At 40.5% G+C, this 14820-nt stretch overlaps 1 long non-coding RNA gene across 1 annotated transcript; it reads right to left on the bottom strand.

Annotated features, from left to right (window-relative positions):
- Positions 1–4355: 4355 nt before the first annotated feature.
- On the bottom strand, positions 4356–14044 carry LOC126986517 (uncharacterized). Its single transcript, XR_007739798.1, has 3 exons — positions 13546–14044; positions 12837–12909; positions 4356–5505 (listed from the first exon to the last, which is right to left on the bottom strand). It is a non-coding gene; the product is annotated as an uncharacterized LOC126986517 (long non-coding RNA).
- Between the last annotated feature and the right edge of the window lie 776 nt (positions 14045–14820).

The following is a 14820-nucleotide window of genomic DNA, read 5'->3' as shown; positions in this document are numbered from 1 at the left end:
TTTGTTTTATGTTTTTTCATCATCTTGAGACGACACGTGGAGCAGTTTCATATTTGCTCGTGCAGGCAGCGTGAGAATTAAAGGTTTCTCCTCTCACAATATAGCTTTCCAGACGCCCCAAACGGGATTAGTCGGATTCTCATGGTTTTTTTATCACTCCTATGCTATGTTCTTAGACGTTTTCGGATCTCATAACATATTTCCATGGGGCCACAAAGGAAATTGATTAGGTTTTCATGTTATTTTTTTCCACTCATTATGTTATGTTCTTAGACGTTTTCGGGTCTCATAACATATTTCCATGGGGCCACAGAGGAAATTGATTAGGTTTTCATGAGTTATTTTTTTTCACTTTCATTATGCTATGTTCTTAGACGTTTTCGGGTCTCATAACATATATTTCCATGGGGCCACAAAGGAAATTGATTAGGTTTTCATGAGTTATTTTTTTCCCCTCATTATGTTATGTTCTCAAACGCTTTCGGCTCTCATAACATATTTTTCCATGGGGCCACAAAGGAAATTGATTAGGTTTTCATGAGTTATTTTTTTCCCCTCATTATGCTATGTTCTCAAACGCTTTCGGCTCTCATAACATATATTTCCATGGGGCCACAAAGGAAATTGATTAGGTTTTCATGAGTTATTTTTTTTCACTTTCATTATGTTATGTTCTCAAACGCTTTCGGGTCTCATAACATATTTTTCCATGGGGCCAAAAAGGAAATTCATTGGGTTTTCATGAGCTATTTTTTTAACTCTCATTATTATGCTATGTTCTTAGACGCTTTCGGCTCTCATAACATATTTCCATTTGGCCAAAAAGCAGATTAAATTACATGAGGGTATTTTTCTTCACTTTCATTGAGTTATTTTCCTCAGACCCTTCCGGCTATCACAACATGTATTTCCATAGGCCACAAAAGGATACTAGTCACGTTCAAATGAGGGTTTTTTCCTACGTTCCCGGTGCAGAAGCCTCTTCAAATTATCACCAGGCTCATAAAACTAGCCATGGAAATACCCGCCACAACCACTAGGAAAGCCTTATCAAGTGTGGGTGTGTGGCCCCCGAAATGTTAAGAGAATATGGGTCATTATAATTCTGCCAACCCTCAAAAGCTGGCTCCCCTTGTTATTACCCCGTCAAAAGTCCGGTGGAAGTAAAATTTGGTTAGGTGAGAGGAGGGAAGAGTATTCTGCTTAACAAGGTTCTGGTAGAATAAGAGAAAGAAAGATAAGACGAGTTGCAAATAGTATGTTAGATTTTCAGGGTAAATAGAGGTAATGTTAACAGGGTCCTGGAAGAATAAAAGATCGAAAGATAAGACTCGTACCAGGGAGTATGTTGGATTTTCAGAGTAAATAGAGGTAATGTTAATAGGGTCCTGGAAGAATAAAAGATCGAAAGATAAGACTCGTACCAGGGAGTATGTTAGATTTTCAGAGTAAATAGAGGTAATGTTAACAGGGTCCTGGAAGTATAAAAGATCGAAAGATAAGACTCGTACCAGGGAGTATGTTAGATTTTCAGAGTAAATAGAGGTAATGTTAATAGGGTCCAGGAAGAATAAAAGATCGAAAGATAAGACTCGTACCAGGGAGTATGTTAGATTTTCAGAGTAAATAGAGGTAATGTTAATAGGGTCCAGGAAGAATAAAAGATCGAAAGATAAGACTCGTACCAGGGAGTATGTAAGATTTTCAGAGTAAATAGAGGTAATGTTAATAGGGTCCAGGAAGAATAAAAGATCGAAAGATAAGACTCGTACCAGGGAGTATGTTAGATTTTCAGAGTAAATAGAGGTAATGTTAACAGGGTCCTGGAAGAATAAAAGATCGAAAGATAAGACTCGTACCAGGGAGTATGTTGGATTTTCAGAGTAAATAGAGGTAAGATTAATAAGGTTCTGGTAGCATAAGAGAAGACTCGTAGCATGAGTGTGTTAAGTGTTCAGAGTGAAGAAAGATAGATAGAGTAAATAAAGTAAAGAGTTAATAAATAGTAAGACCGTAATTTGCATCAGTGATCTAGAGAATTAAGTCAGAGAAAGTTCTGGTTGAATATTACAAGTTACGGATAATACATAAGTAGCTTTCCTCTAATTTTAACTCTTTTCATGTCATATTAAGCAGTTCCGGACTAAGAAAACATACAGTGATTACCTTTCACTTAACATAAAATGGTCAAGGAAAGATAAAGGAAAGGAAAGGTTGAAGAAGGAAAGAAAGGAGCGAGGGGATTAAGATAACTATATATGTAGTACTGGGTAGGTGTTTCCCCTTAAGGCCGCAATCCCTTCGTTAATACTCCTGCTCATTCCGATAAAAAGTAAACGTAATAATATGAAACGGAGGAGTGAGCCTTGCTGCTTGATATATTCTCTAACCATGATATGTATCTGAACGTATATCTAAATAAACTAATAAACAGTGTCGTGAGTTGTTTGGTAACGAGCTATCTGGCAACTAAACATCTGACCGTATTATTTGTCCGAGTGAGCCAGGCTTATTTACTTTTTAGATGACAGTGAGGGTGATAAATCAGTCGGGTTTTGAAGCGGAGGTATCAGGCTGACGTGGAGTGAGTCTCTTTAAAGGGTTCAGGTGGAAGGAGAGGGAAATACGGTTGTTCTATATGACAGTGAGGGTTATAAATCAGTCGGGTTTTGAAGCGGAGGTATCAGGCTGACGTGGAGTGAGTCTCTTTAAAGGGTTCAGGTGGAAGGAGAGGGAAATACGGTTGTTCTAGATGACAGGGAGGGTTATAAATCAGTCGGGTTTTGAAGCGGGGTTATCAGGCTGACGTGGAGTGAGTTTCCTTAACCCGTCCGCTGCGATTGGAACGGATTTGGCTTTCACTGGTAGCATGGTGAACTTATAATCCCAGGTCTTTCTCTGCCTCTGTGGTGGATAGTGGAGTGTTTCCCATGTGGTATTGGTGTGCTGGATATCCCCTCCCATGGTGCAGGACTTTACATTTTTCTTCATTGAATTGTAGCAGCCACTTTTTGCTCCGTTCCTGTAGCTTGGTGAGGTCTTCTTGTAGGAAATCCGTAGTCCAGGGGTTAAAGTGATCAAGTCGTAGGAGAGGGAAATACAGCTGTTCTAGAGTTTGCCAGTGAAAAAGGAGAAAAAGGGCGACGATGCTGGTCGACTTTTGCATAATGACTTTGGAGCGCGCGAGGGTGAGCTGGAGCAGAAGGTCATAAGCAGCGGGGCGACAGAAGGGGTGAGATATGCAATTAGAAGCAGAACAGTTTGCAGTAAAACATCGACAAAAGACAAAAAGAAGTAACATCACTGCGAAATTTAATAGGTAAAAGATCGTCAGCATGAAGAGAGAAGTTGATGAGACAAAGTATTTTACTCTACTTTGCCCAAGAGCTGTGTGTGTGGACCCCCGCCCCCCCAACCCCCGCCACCCACCCACCCTCCTCCATGAGGTGCATACTTCATACAAGGTTGGGTAAGGCCTTTGCATATAGTTAGCATCTGTAGGAAGAAAATATTGCTGGAGACGATACAAAACGCCTGGATACATTAGTTTAAGAGGTGCCCCCCCCACCCACCCCGACCCTCCTCGTTCATGAGATGCATACTTCATACAAGGTTGGGTAAGGCTTGTTGTTAGCGTCTGTAGGAAGAAAATATTGCTGGAGACGATACAAAACGCCTGGATACATTAGTTTTAAGTATTACAAGTTATACAGAAGAAATGAGTTGCTCTTTCATTCCTTGCTCTTTTAATGAATTTTGTGAGGCATTTTTGATTAAGGAAAGCTTGGCCTTACCTTACTCTTAGCTCTACAGGTGGGCTGACAGTAATAAGCTTTCCCCTTGAATTCCTCGCCTCCCTTCGTTAACATCCCTTCAAAAACAGGATAAAATTTAAATCTAATAACATGAAGGAGAAAGTCTTGCTGCTGAATAATTATAAGATCAGCTCCGCCAAGGGTGCTTCAAGTTAGCCACGGATGCACACTACAGCAGGACAAGTTAGATAGATTAAAAAAATGACATAGGTAAAAAATAAAATACAAATAAAACAAACTAACGTGACATAGATAAAAAAAAAATGGAAGGTAAGGAGCACAGTAGACATAGGAAAGAACAGAAACAGACAAGAATTAGTAGATAGAAGAAAAAAATGTAGATAAGGGAAAGTAGGAAAAACATAATAGGGGTGGATATAATAAGAATCAATAGAGAGTGAGGGTAAAGAAGGCAGTAAGGTAGGCCTGAGGGAGTTGGGAGACGAGAGCAGGGAGGGAATAGCATATTAGTATGAGGGAGTGTTGGCAGGGAGGGAGAAAGGGAGGGAGAGAAGGTATTAGATACGAAATGAAGTTTTTTTCCATCTTTAATCAAGGACTCATATCATTCTTAAATTATGGTTAGTCGTTTAGGTAGTTCGGTACTAGTAATTTAGTTTTGATTAGCTAAAGTTTGACAAGGCAAAAGCAATTACTAGATACTTAATTAAGGGGTAATGTTTCTACCTTGCTCACTCTTTTCGGAGGCGAGTTTCTTAGCATTAAAAATAAAGTTATGGTTTTCTATACGCGGGTGGCTTTCTAATAATAAGTCGGTTTTACTGTAATATGCATAGGTTAGCATAAAGTTAAAAAAGCCAGCGGATATAATAAAAATAGTATTCGTTTTCTTGCTTCCTCTAATGATGAGCTTTATTTAACATTGCATAACAACGGAACAATGAAGAGATTTACCATTAGCTGTAAAGGAGATATATTCTTTAAGAAGTTTGCTGTGATGTGCATAATATATATACACCCATAACAAGTAACTAAATATTTGCGACCCAACGGTTTCATTTATACTTTGGCTAAGTTCTAATATCATTCAGTATTAACAAAAGCTTTAAGATTGATTTAAGATTGAGTTTTCTAATGATTTATAAGCCAATATTATTTTCCCTTTGCTTTTTAGGCGATAAACTCCTTTTTTCATTTTAATTTAAGGACAAAAGAGAAAAGTTATAAACAGTTTGTGGTGGTTATTTCGGTAATCCTCTTAAAGGGATTAAACGCGCCCACACGGAGGAGGCTGAAAAAATATATGAATAAGCGAAGAATTGACTCCAGGAAAGAATAAAAGAGCGTAGGGAAACGTGAGCCCAAGTCTTTTTTTTTTTTTTTTTTTTTTTACGTCTACACCTATAGCGCCGGTAGGCTTGCTTGAGGGGCCTAGCTGGTAGTCGGCCCCAGCCCGTCATGGCGCAGGCAAGTGTTTATAGTGGCGCCATCTTCTCTTGGCTCATGCTGCCCCCCGGAACTCGTTCTTGATTCACTTGGACGGTTTCCTTTAGAGTCCGGGTTGATGGATGGTCTTCAGGACAGCATGTGGGTAGTTTTGAGCTACTCGGCGGTGACTTAAAAATCCCAGGTGGTAGCGTGGGAATTCGAGCTCGCGTCGTCCATCACGTGGGGAATGTGGGCCCAGCACGCTACCACTCAGCCAACGCCTACCCCAATCTTAGGAAAACTAGGGAATAAATGGAAAGGGGCAAAACACTATGAAGTATTACAGGTGTATGAGGCTGAAAAACAACAAATATGAAAAGCAAAGGAAAGGATAAGAGATCGTATATAGGGAAAAATTAGCATAAGTATAAGGAAAACAAGGGAATAAATGGAGAGGGGTGAACATTGTGAGGTATGACGGGGTGGAAGAGTAATTATGAATAAGCAAAGAAGGAAGGATTTGACGTCACTGAGAATAAGGATCCGTCACTGAGAATAAGGGTGCGTCACTGAGAAGAAGGGTGCGTCACTGAGAATAAGGATGCGTCACTGAGAATAAGGGTGCGTCACTGAGAATAAGGATGCGTCACAGAATAAGGATCCGTCACAGAATAAGGATGCGTAGAGAAAAGTAAAATAACGCCTGATTTTTGTAAACGTATTTTAGTCTCCATAAAAAAATAGTGTGAGTGGTTTGTCTTTTTCTGGTCCGTTTTCAAAGGCGTGGTAAGTAGATGGTATCGTTGACCTTTTTTATATACAACCTTTCACGATGAGTTTGTAATACCTTGACTAAGCTCCGTGAAATTCCAACACTTCTAGCTAACTCCGTCTTAAAAATGGAGTTAAAACCCAACCTAGCCACGTACCGAATACTAACTGATACTAACACAATACTAACACAATACGAATACAATACTGATACGACGTTTAAATAAGATCTGGCGTAAGTATGTGGGGAACTATAGGGAATATGAGGGGAGAGGGGCGAAACATTACCAGGTATTAGTGGTGTGCATGGAGAAGTGTAAGAATTATGGACACGAGGGAATAGACGGGAAGGGGGAAGAAAGTGTTATGTGCGGAAGGGAAGAAAATGGGAAGAGGAGGAGTGAATCGTAGGGAGATAAATGTAAACGACAGTAGAGAGCTTAATGTGATGAGAGAGAGAGAGAGAGAGAAAACACGCACACATAAAAAGTAAATTTGTTATGCTGCCTGTCGTTTTACCGTACTTTCTTTTTTTTCTTCCTGTTTTCTAATCAGTTGAGAAAGAAAAGAAAGAAAAAAAGAAAGAAACAAACAAAGAAAGAAAGAAGGAGAGAGAGAGAGAGAGAGAGAGAGAGAGAGAGAGAGAGAGAGAGAATGAATCAAACTCCCCTGCCGCCCAGAGACACATCGGAATCACTCGCTCGACGCAATAAGCTTTAAGAATCTGCAAGTCCAAGTGGAGGATAAATCTGTTCAGGACACACGCACGCACACACGCACACACACATACGCACGCACTCACTAACAATCTATCCATCTATCCTTCTATCTATCTATTAATTTTGGTTTTAGAGAGTAAAGCAGTAAGTATGTATATCAGCTAACACATTTTTTCTCGTTAGTTTTGTAAGGCTGATAGTGTTAATGGTTACAAGCTTAAAAAAGGCCTAAGGGTATTAACTAAGGGTATAAGGGTTAATGGTGTAACTTTAGGATTCAGGCTTGTAAGGATACGAGACTTTTTTTTTCTTGTGGGTCTATCATTGTTTTCTTCCTCCCCCATCCTTCCCTTTCACCTCCTAACCTTTTCCAAACTATGTCCTTTCTTCCTTTATCCTTCTCCTTTTGATCCTCCTAATTCTTTCTTTGCTATGTCCTTCCTTCATTCATTCTACTCTCCTTCATCATCCTAATCTTGTCTTAACCATGTCCTTCCATCCTTTCCTTCTTCATCCTACTTCCCTTTTCTTCATGTCTGATATTTCCCTCGACCCGTTCTTTCCTTCTTGCCAATTTCCTCCTCCTTCCCTTTTTTTATTTCCTACTCTTTCATCCGACTCCCCTTTTCTCCTCTGTTATTTCCCTCATTTCATATTTCTATTCCATCTTCTACTTATCCTTCTCCTCTTCTTTAATCTCACAATTGTTTCCCTTCTTCTCATTTCACGTTTCTCTTCCCTTCTACCTTATCTTCCTCCCCTTCTTTTATCTCCTACACTTATCATTTTACTCCCTTTTCCTTCTCTGATATTTCCCTCCTTTTCATTTTACATTTCTATTCCATCTTCCACGCATCCTCATCCCCTTCTCTTATCTCTTATCATCCAACTCCTATTTTCTTCAATTGCTTCCCTTCTTCTTATTGCATATTGTTCTTCTATCTTTCACTTAGGGCCTATCCTCCTCCCCTTCTCTCATCTCCATCGTTCCTGCCCTTAAACTCTTTCCCATCCTTCCTTCCTGCCCTTCCTTCCCTCGCCCTCCCGCCGTGGAGCAAGTTCCGATCTATCATTAACCTGAGCATCAAAACAACCCTTCCAGGTAGAGTCTCAGGGTTGGAACGGATCACGAATCAATAGAGGACTAAGGGACCTCCAGGACTAATTAATAGGTCTTTGTAGTGTGTTTAAAGCTCCATTCTCTCTCACGTAAATATCAACTATATATATGTTATCAATGGCTCTTACTCTCCTTGTCTGGGATGACGTCAATGGTGTTTAACTACCTTAATTAACGATGATAAGCTTTCCGAGCTGCTAATACTAATGAGTCATTTAAGTATTAATAGGTCGTCAAATTATAACTCCCTAATTGTTCCTTTCGTAAACTTATCCGAGTCGAGGCTGCTTACCACGCTACACAACAAAGCATCCGGAGTGTGTAAAACTAGTGAGCCTTCTTTCCCATAGCAGCATCCAATTAAAACAGTGATCGCTTCCTGCTTACCCTTCACTGCTCTTACCAATTATACTTGATACCGTACATAATGCGTAAATCACTCCCGGTCTTCTATAACTAATCAAAATTTAAGTATGCGTTAAAATATCTAAAATATCTATTCTTTTTTATGTAACGTCTACTTTTTTTTACAGCAGAAGAGACAGTGCAAGGCCGTAAAAAAAAAAATAATAATGAAAAAAAAAGCCCGCTACTTACTGCTCCTAAATAGAGTGGAGTGGCCAAAAAGAGGAATCAATTTCGGGAGAGGTGTCCTGATACCCTGCTCTCAATGGCCTCTATCAACACTCGCCGCCTCTCGCAGCCCAGGCCAAGCACAGCAGTAAATTCTTCAGCTTCAAAGACTTATTATGCATATTTATTACATCAAAGGAGGAAGCTCGAGGCCAAGAAAAAGGAAACAAAAGATCTCGCCAGCGCTGCTTCTCTTCTTTTACAGCAAAGGAAGCAGATCGAGGGCAAAACATAAAAAAATAACAAAAATAAAAAATAAACAGAATATTCCGATCTGCATTGCTCCTGTAAAGACAATGGAATAAAACGCCAAAAGGAGAGAGCTAATTTAGGAGAGGGTCAACTCCTGCATATATTGTTTACTAAAAGAAATCCTGAGCAGAGGGTGAAAAATCGTATGCTCAAAGTAACAAGTGATCCATTCTTTCTGTCAGAGCAATCCCGTGCTATCAGTGACCTCCATCAAGTTATATACACTCACTTTCACTCGTATAATATTTTCCATGCACCGGCTAAGTTGTAATTCAGTGTAGAAATTTTATATTGAAAGAGAAAGGTCAAGGGCTCAAAAAATATGTAAAAAGCAGCCGTTATTTCAGGCTCTCATAATGTCAAAAAGAATATATCAAACAGAGGTAATCAAATATAGTTCCAGAGGACTCTTGATTTTCCCGCCTTGAAAGAGAACTCGATGGAAGGAGAAAATACAGTCAGAGAATGGTTGCTTCAGTGGTATGAACCCTTGGGATCAGACGGGAAGGGGAAATTGTTAGGTGTGACGGGGAAGGAAATGGGAAGAGATGGGTCGGGGATGGATAAACTTAATGGACGGAATGGGCCGGTGAAAGGTTGAAAGAGTGAAAAACTAAACAACTCGTGCAATAATTAGATACGGCCACAGGATTGCTGCTTAACCCGTCCGCTGCGATTGGCACGGATTTGGCTTTCACTGGTAGCCTGATAACATATACTCCCAGGTCTTTCTCTGCCTCTGTGGTGGATAGTGGAGTGTTTCCCATGTGGTACTGGTATGCTGGATTTCCCCTCCCATTTTACTTCATTGAATTGCAGTAGCCATTTTTTGTTCCATTCCTGTAGCTTGGTGATCGATGTCTTCGTGTAGGAAATCCGCAGTCAAGGGGTTAAAGGTGACCAGTGAAAGGATGAAAGAGTGAAGATACTGATCAACTCGCGCAATAGTAACTTGGACAGCATCGTGTAATCATCCTATCCAGTTCACCGCTTCAGTCCATCCCAGAGACCTTCCCATGTGCTTCCGCCCTGTTAGTTGGCTACCCACGTGTCATCGCTCAACCCCATGGAAGTCCTGCGGCCCTTCCGTCCCTCCCTCCAGCACACGGGCTAACCCTCAATAACAAACTTTTAAATTGCTCAAACTTGCGAACAAAACTAATTGAAATGAAGCTCCACTGTATATGAATAAATAAATAAAAAATAAATATACAGATGGATACAGATAAAGAGCTGGATAGATAGAGTAATACAGTATAGACATGCATAGATAGATATAGATACATGCATACTGAAAGAAAGAAAAGAGGTAGATAAACAATTAGGGGTAGATATGAGAGAATAGATAGATAGAAGTGGATAGATACGAAAAGACAAATAAATAAAAGGATAGATATTGCAAAATGAAGTGAATGTTTGTAGCAGTGCGCAATAAAAGAGAGAGAGAGAGAGAGAGAGAGAGAGAGAGAGAGAGAGCACCTTTGACAACTCCACAGAGCATTGAACACCCTATCCCCCACCACAAGGATCCATTCAGCTCCCAATCAATACCGTACATTTATCAGCGGTACATATAAGCGACCCAACCCTCTATATAAAGGTTCCAACTCTCCCGGGACACGTTCATCTTTAATCCTCTTCCTCCGCGGCCAGAAAGCTGAACGGCAGAAGTTATAAATAATTCATCGAAACCCATAAAACGCCCCCCGGCACCCCTTAATTCGTCTCTTCTTTGTCCTACCAGTAAAGCCACGCTCTCCATTTTGTACGCACCATTTACGAAAATGTTCTCTGGGCTACCGACAACAGCGTACAGATAAAGCCATGCTCGCCATTTTGTACGCACCGCTTACGAAAATGTTCTCTGGGCTACCGACAACAGCGTACAGATAAGGCCACGCTCTCCATTTTGTACGCCCCACTTATATTACGACGCATATCAGAAATAATACACAATAAAATAATAACTGAACCGAAGTATAAAAATCGACTATTGTTGACCTATAAAATGCACATCAAACATTTTTTTTACAATATTTATTAATAAAGGGCTTATATCAGAATTAATAAAGGGCTTATATCAGAATTAAAAAAGAGGCGTATATCAGAATTAATAAAGGTCTTATATCAGAATTAATAAAGGGCTTATATCAGAATTAATAAAGGTCTTATATCAGAATTAATAAAGGGCTTATATCAGGATTAATAAAGGGCTTATATCAGAATTAATAAAGGGCTTATATCAGAATTAATAAAGGTCTTATATCAGAATTAATAAAGGGCTTATATCAGAATTAATAAAGGGCTTATATCAGAATTAAAAAAAGAGGCGTATATCAGAATTAATAAAGGTCTTATATCAGAATTAATAAAGGTCTTACATCAGAATTAATAAAGGTCTTATATCAGAATTAATAAAGGGCTTATATCAGGATTAATAAAGGTCTTATATCAGGATTAATAAAGAGCTTATATCAGAATTAATAAAGGTCTTATATCAGAATTAATAAAGGGCTTATATCAGAATTAATCAAGGTCTTATATCAGAATTAATAAAGGGCTTATATCAGAATTAATAAAGGGCTTATATCAGGATTAATAAAGGTCTTATATCAGAATTAATCAAGGTCTTATATCAGAATTAATAAAGGTCTTATATCAGGATTAATAAAGAGCTTATATCAGAATTAATAAAGGTCTTCTATCAGAATTAACAAAGCAGCTTATCAGGATTCATAAAGCGGATTATATCAGGATTAAAAAAGCGGCTTGTATCAGGTGTTAAAGGCACAACAAACCCTCTGCTAATGATGTAATACCATACCCTACACACACACAAAGCAGTGCATGGAAGCGTTCAGTAGTCCCGGCTGAAACTATTAACAACAACAACTATTCATTATGACGGAATATGTTAACAAGTATAATGATTCCTATTCTTCCTATTCCCTTCCGTCCCCTTCCCTCGAGTTCCTTAGTTCAACTGCAGCACTGAATCGATGGTGTGAATACTATATGGAATGAACTGTAGGTATATCCAGGAAAATTACTGTGGTTACCTATATATCTTCGTTTTCTTTGATGCCTCGTAACAGAAAGCGACTAATAAGGACGTAAACTAATGTAATTGTATATATCTAGAGTATTTATAGGTTATATCATATTGTATATTTCTAGTGTGTGTGTGTGTGTGTGTGTGTGTGTGTCATTCACTATGGTCAGATCCCATGCTAGGTTCGCGATCGCCAGCTGTAACAGTAACCCCCACCCTCCCGTTTTGAGCTAATATACACATTCACGGTTCTTTGGGTACGGCTCAGATGACACACACACACACACACACACACACACACACACACACACACACACTGTACCGCAGCTTCAACCTCCGTCCCTGTAACTACAAACTATATATTTAATTTCGTGCCTTTTATCAACGTATCGGTTTCCTGCCCCGCCACATCGAGTAATATGAAAAGCTGTAGCGTGCAGGCCTGGTAAACGGACACCATATTTTCCACTCAAATGCCAAAATACATAAAAGGAAACAATCACCTGCACTTGATGAATTAACTTGATACTAAAGCTCTGGCGATAACGAAAGAGACTGATAATAAAGGAAGGAAAGAAATCAAGGAGAAAACAAAAGAAGAGCGTACTAAATAGATGAATTGAGGCATTTTTTTCCCATTTGTAAGGAAACTGTGTAAGTGCGAACGAGCGGTGAATGGTGGAACACACACACACACACACACACACACACACACACATGCACATAAAAAAATGAATGAATCTATAATTGTTGGAAAACTGTTCAAAAAAAAAAGCTTGCTTTGACCTGTGACCGGTGGCGCGGACTGGACATCAAAGGGAACTAATTGCTGCAAAGGAAAGGAAAAACGCCGAGGAGGTGGGGAGGTGTAGGAATGCAAAACACGATGATTCCCGCCAAAAAAAAATTATAAAAATACATATCAATCAAAAAATCCAAACTCACCAGAAGAGAAACCATTAACCGAAGCAACCCTGTACCTAAGTGTGGAGGTGGGAAGGTGGCATTTACGTGTTAGAAAAATGCGGTGTTATGATCCAGAATGACCGTAAAACAGGAACAAACAGGAACGTCACAGTACTCACCAGCCAGACGACGCAGCGCTCACGACCTCCCGCAAGGGCCGCTCTCCTCGTGTCTGCCCGCTCTGTACATTGCCTGTGGACATTCATACATCAATACAGTAATAATGCACATACCCGCCCGTACTATTGTATCACATATAGCAAACACTTCCTCTAGCTCAAAACCAAGCTAAATCCTCACGAAACCTTTCCTTCGCCATTTAATTTCCATAGATAACCTTAGTGACGTTACTATAATAATCACCACAGTAGTAATCTCATGCCTTAGCAGTAACCTAACTACCACAACAGTAGCATCACTCTGTAATATTAAAAAAGGGCACCTACCACACTTTCCCTCCTGAACAAGCTAACAACCAAACGACTTAAAAACCCCACACCAATCACCGCGCCACCCGATGCCCCTCAAGCCCTCCAGACCACCGTTGCCATATTGTCGTACTCAGAGCCTCGTATTTACCGGTTTCTGAGCCATAGCTATTGCCAAAAAACACCAATAATTAACCATTTCAACGATAACTATATATGAAGGCAGTTATTGGGGTCGAGGAGGCAGTTTTGGTGTTGGAAATTGGCAAACATAGGAGGCTGAGTACGACAATCTGGCAACGTTGCAGTCCAGACCCATACACCATCCAGCATAGCATGTCTGTAGCCTACTCAAACGACGCTCCTGCTATGCTCTACACAACAGCATGTCCTGAACTACCTTTCTCAGACGTCCTCATGATGTAGACTTCACGCCTTCAACCAGGGAGACTACAGGGAGAGTCCAGAACAAAGGCGCCTCGGTGAAATTTGAATGGTTGTAAGTGGCGCCATCTAACATCGACGAGCATTCAGAAACATTATGCCCTGTAGGCGAAAGGAATGGGAGGAATTGGAGGGGGTCATGTGACGGGAAGGACACGAGCACAAGCAGCAGGAGGGTATGTAGTAGTGAGAAAACACTTGATCCTGGTATTTGGTGTTGTCGGAGGCGAGGCAGCGGGGTGGTGGCGGACATTTTCCCGGCCCTTTCCGCTTCCATTCTGCATGCGGGGTTTCTGCTTGGACTGGTGGATGTTATGTTGGGCAGTGGGCACTATGATGAGCTGTGGCGTGTTGGCGTGAAATTTAACGAGAACTGGGAACTGTAGCTCACCTGTTTGGCGTATAAAAGAGGAATCCCGAGACCACAACGATCACTCGCGGCGTTTGTTGTTGAAACTGAGATGGCCAATGACATCCTGACCAGACCAGTGTCGTACTCAGCACATTACTGCTGCAAGCTTATGACCCAAAACGGTCGCCCCCAACAAATAATGATACAAAAACATACTTATTGTTAAAACCGTTCATTATTGAGGGGGGGAGTGGCGAGTGGAAAAGATAAATCGACGTTCCTAAAGCTAATCTGATTATCGTATTTTGGAATAATTGTCGCACATCTAAGGCCCCGTTCACACTGTGTCGACTCTGGGCCACGAATTAGCATCCGGCGATAGTTTCTAGACCTCTTTCCGACCATGTGCGACCCTTTCACATCAACATTTCACACCCAAGACCTCCTATACCCCGAGTCGCTGGGTTGTGGTGGCCCAGAGCTGGCACAGTGTGAACGGGGCTTAAGAGCGCTGTTACATCGATGCTACCACCTGCAGGCAGCTGTGTACAGATGGTAAAGCGGTGGAGCAGCGTTGCTAGATGTGCGACAACTATCCCAAAATATGATTATCAGATCAGTTTTAAAGATGGATCTACATACATCATATCATGGCGCATATTGCCTCATCTCCTTCCATAATATAGTCTCCTTGCATGCATCCTCCCTCCCTCCCTCCCAAAAGAATGTACATAATAACAATAATATGATGAGGAGAAAAATAAAAGATAACCAAGAAGAGGAGGAGAAGGAGAAGAAGAAACAGGAGAAGGAGAAGGAAGACTAAAAAGAATAAAAGGGGAGGATTGGGTTAAGTTCCCACGGAAACAACGGAGTGAC

The sequence above is a fragment of the Eriocheir sinensis genome, chromosome 62 (genome assembly GCF_024679095.1).
Source record: "Eriocheir sinensis breed Jianghai 21 chromosome 62, ASM2467909v1, whole genome shotgun sequence".
Lineage (NCBI taxonomy): Eukaryota > Metazoa > Arthropoda > Malacostraca > Decapoda > Varunidae > Eriocheir > Eriocheir sinensis.
The sequence above is the reverse complement of the archived record's forward strand: the minus strand, read 5'-3'. Positions and strand labels throughout refer to the sequence as shown.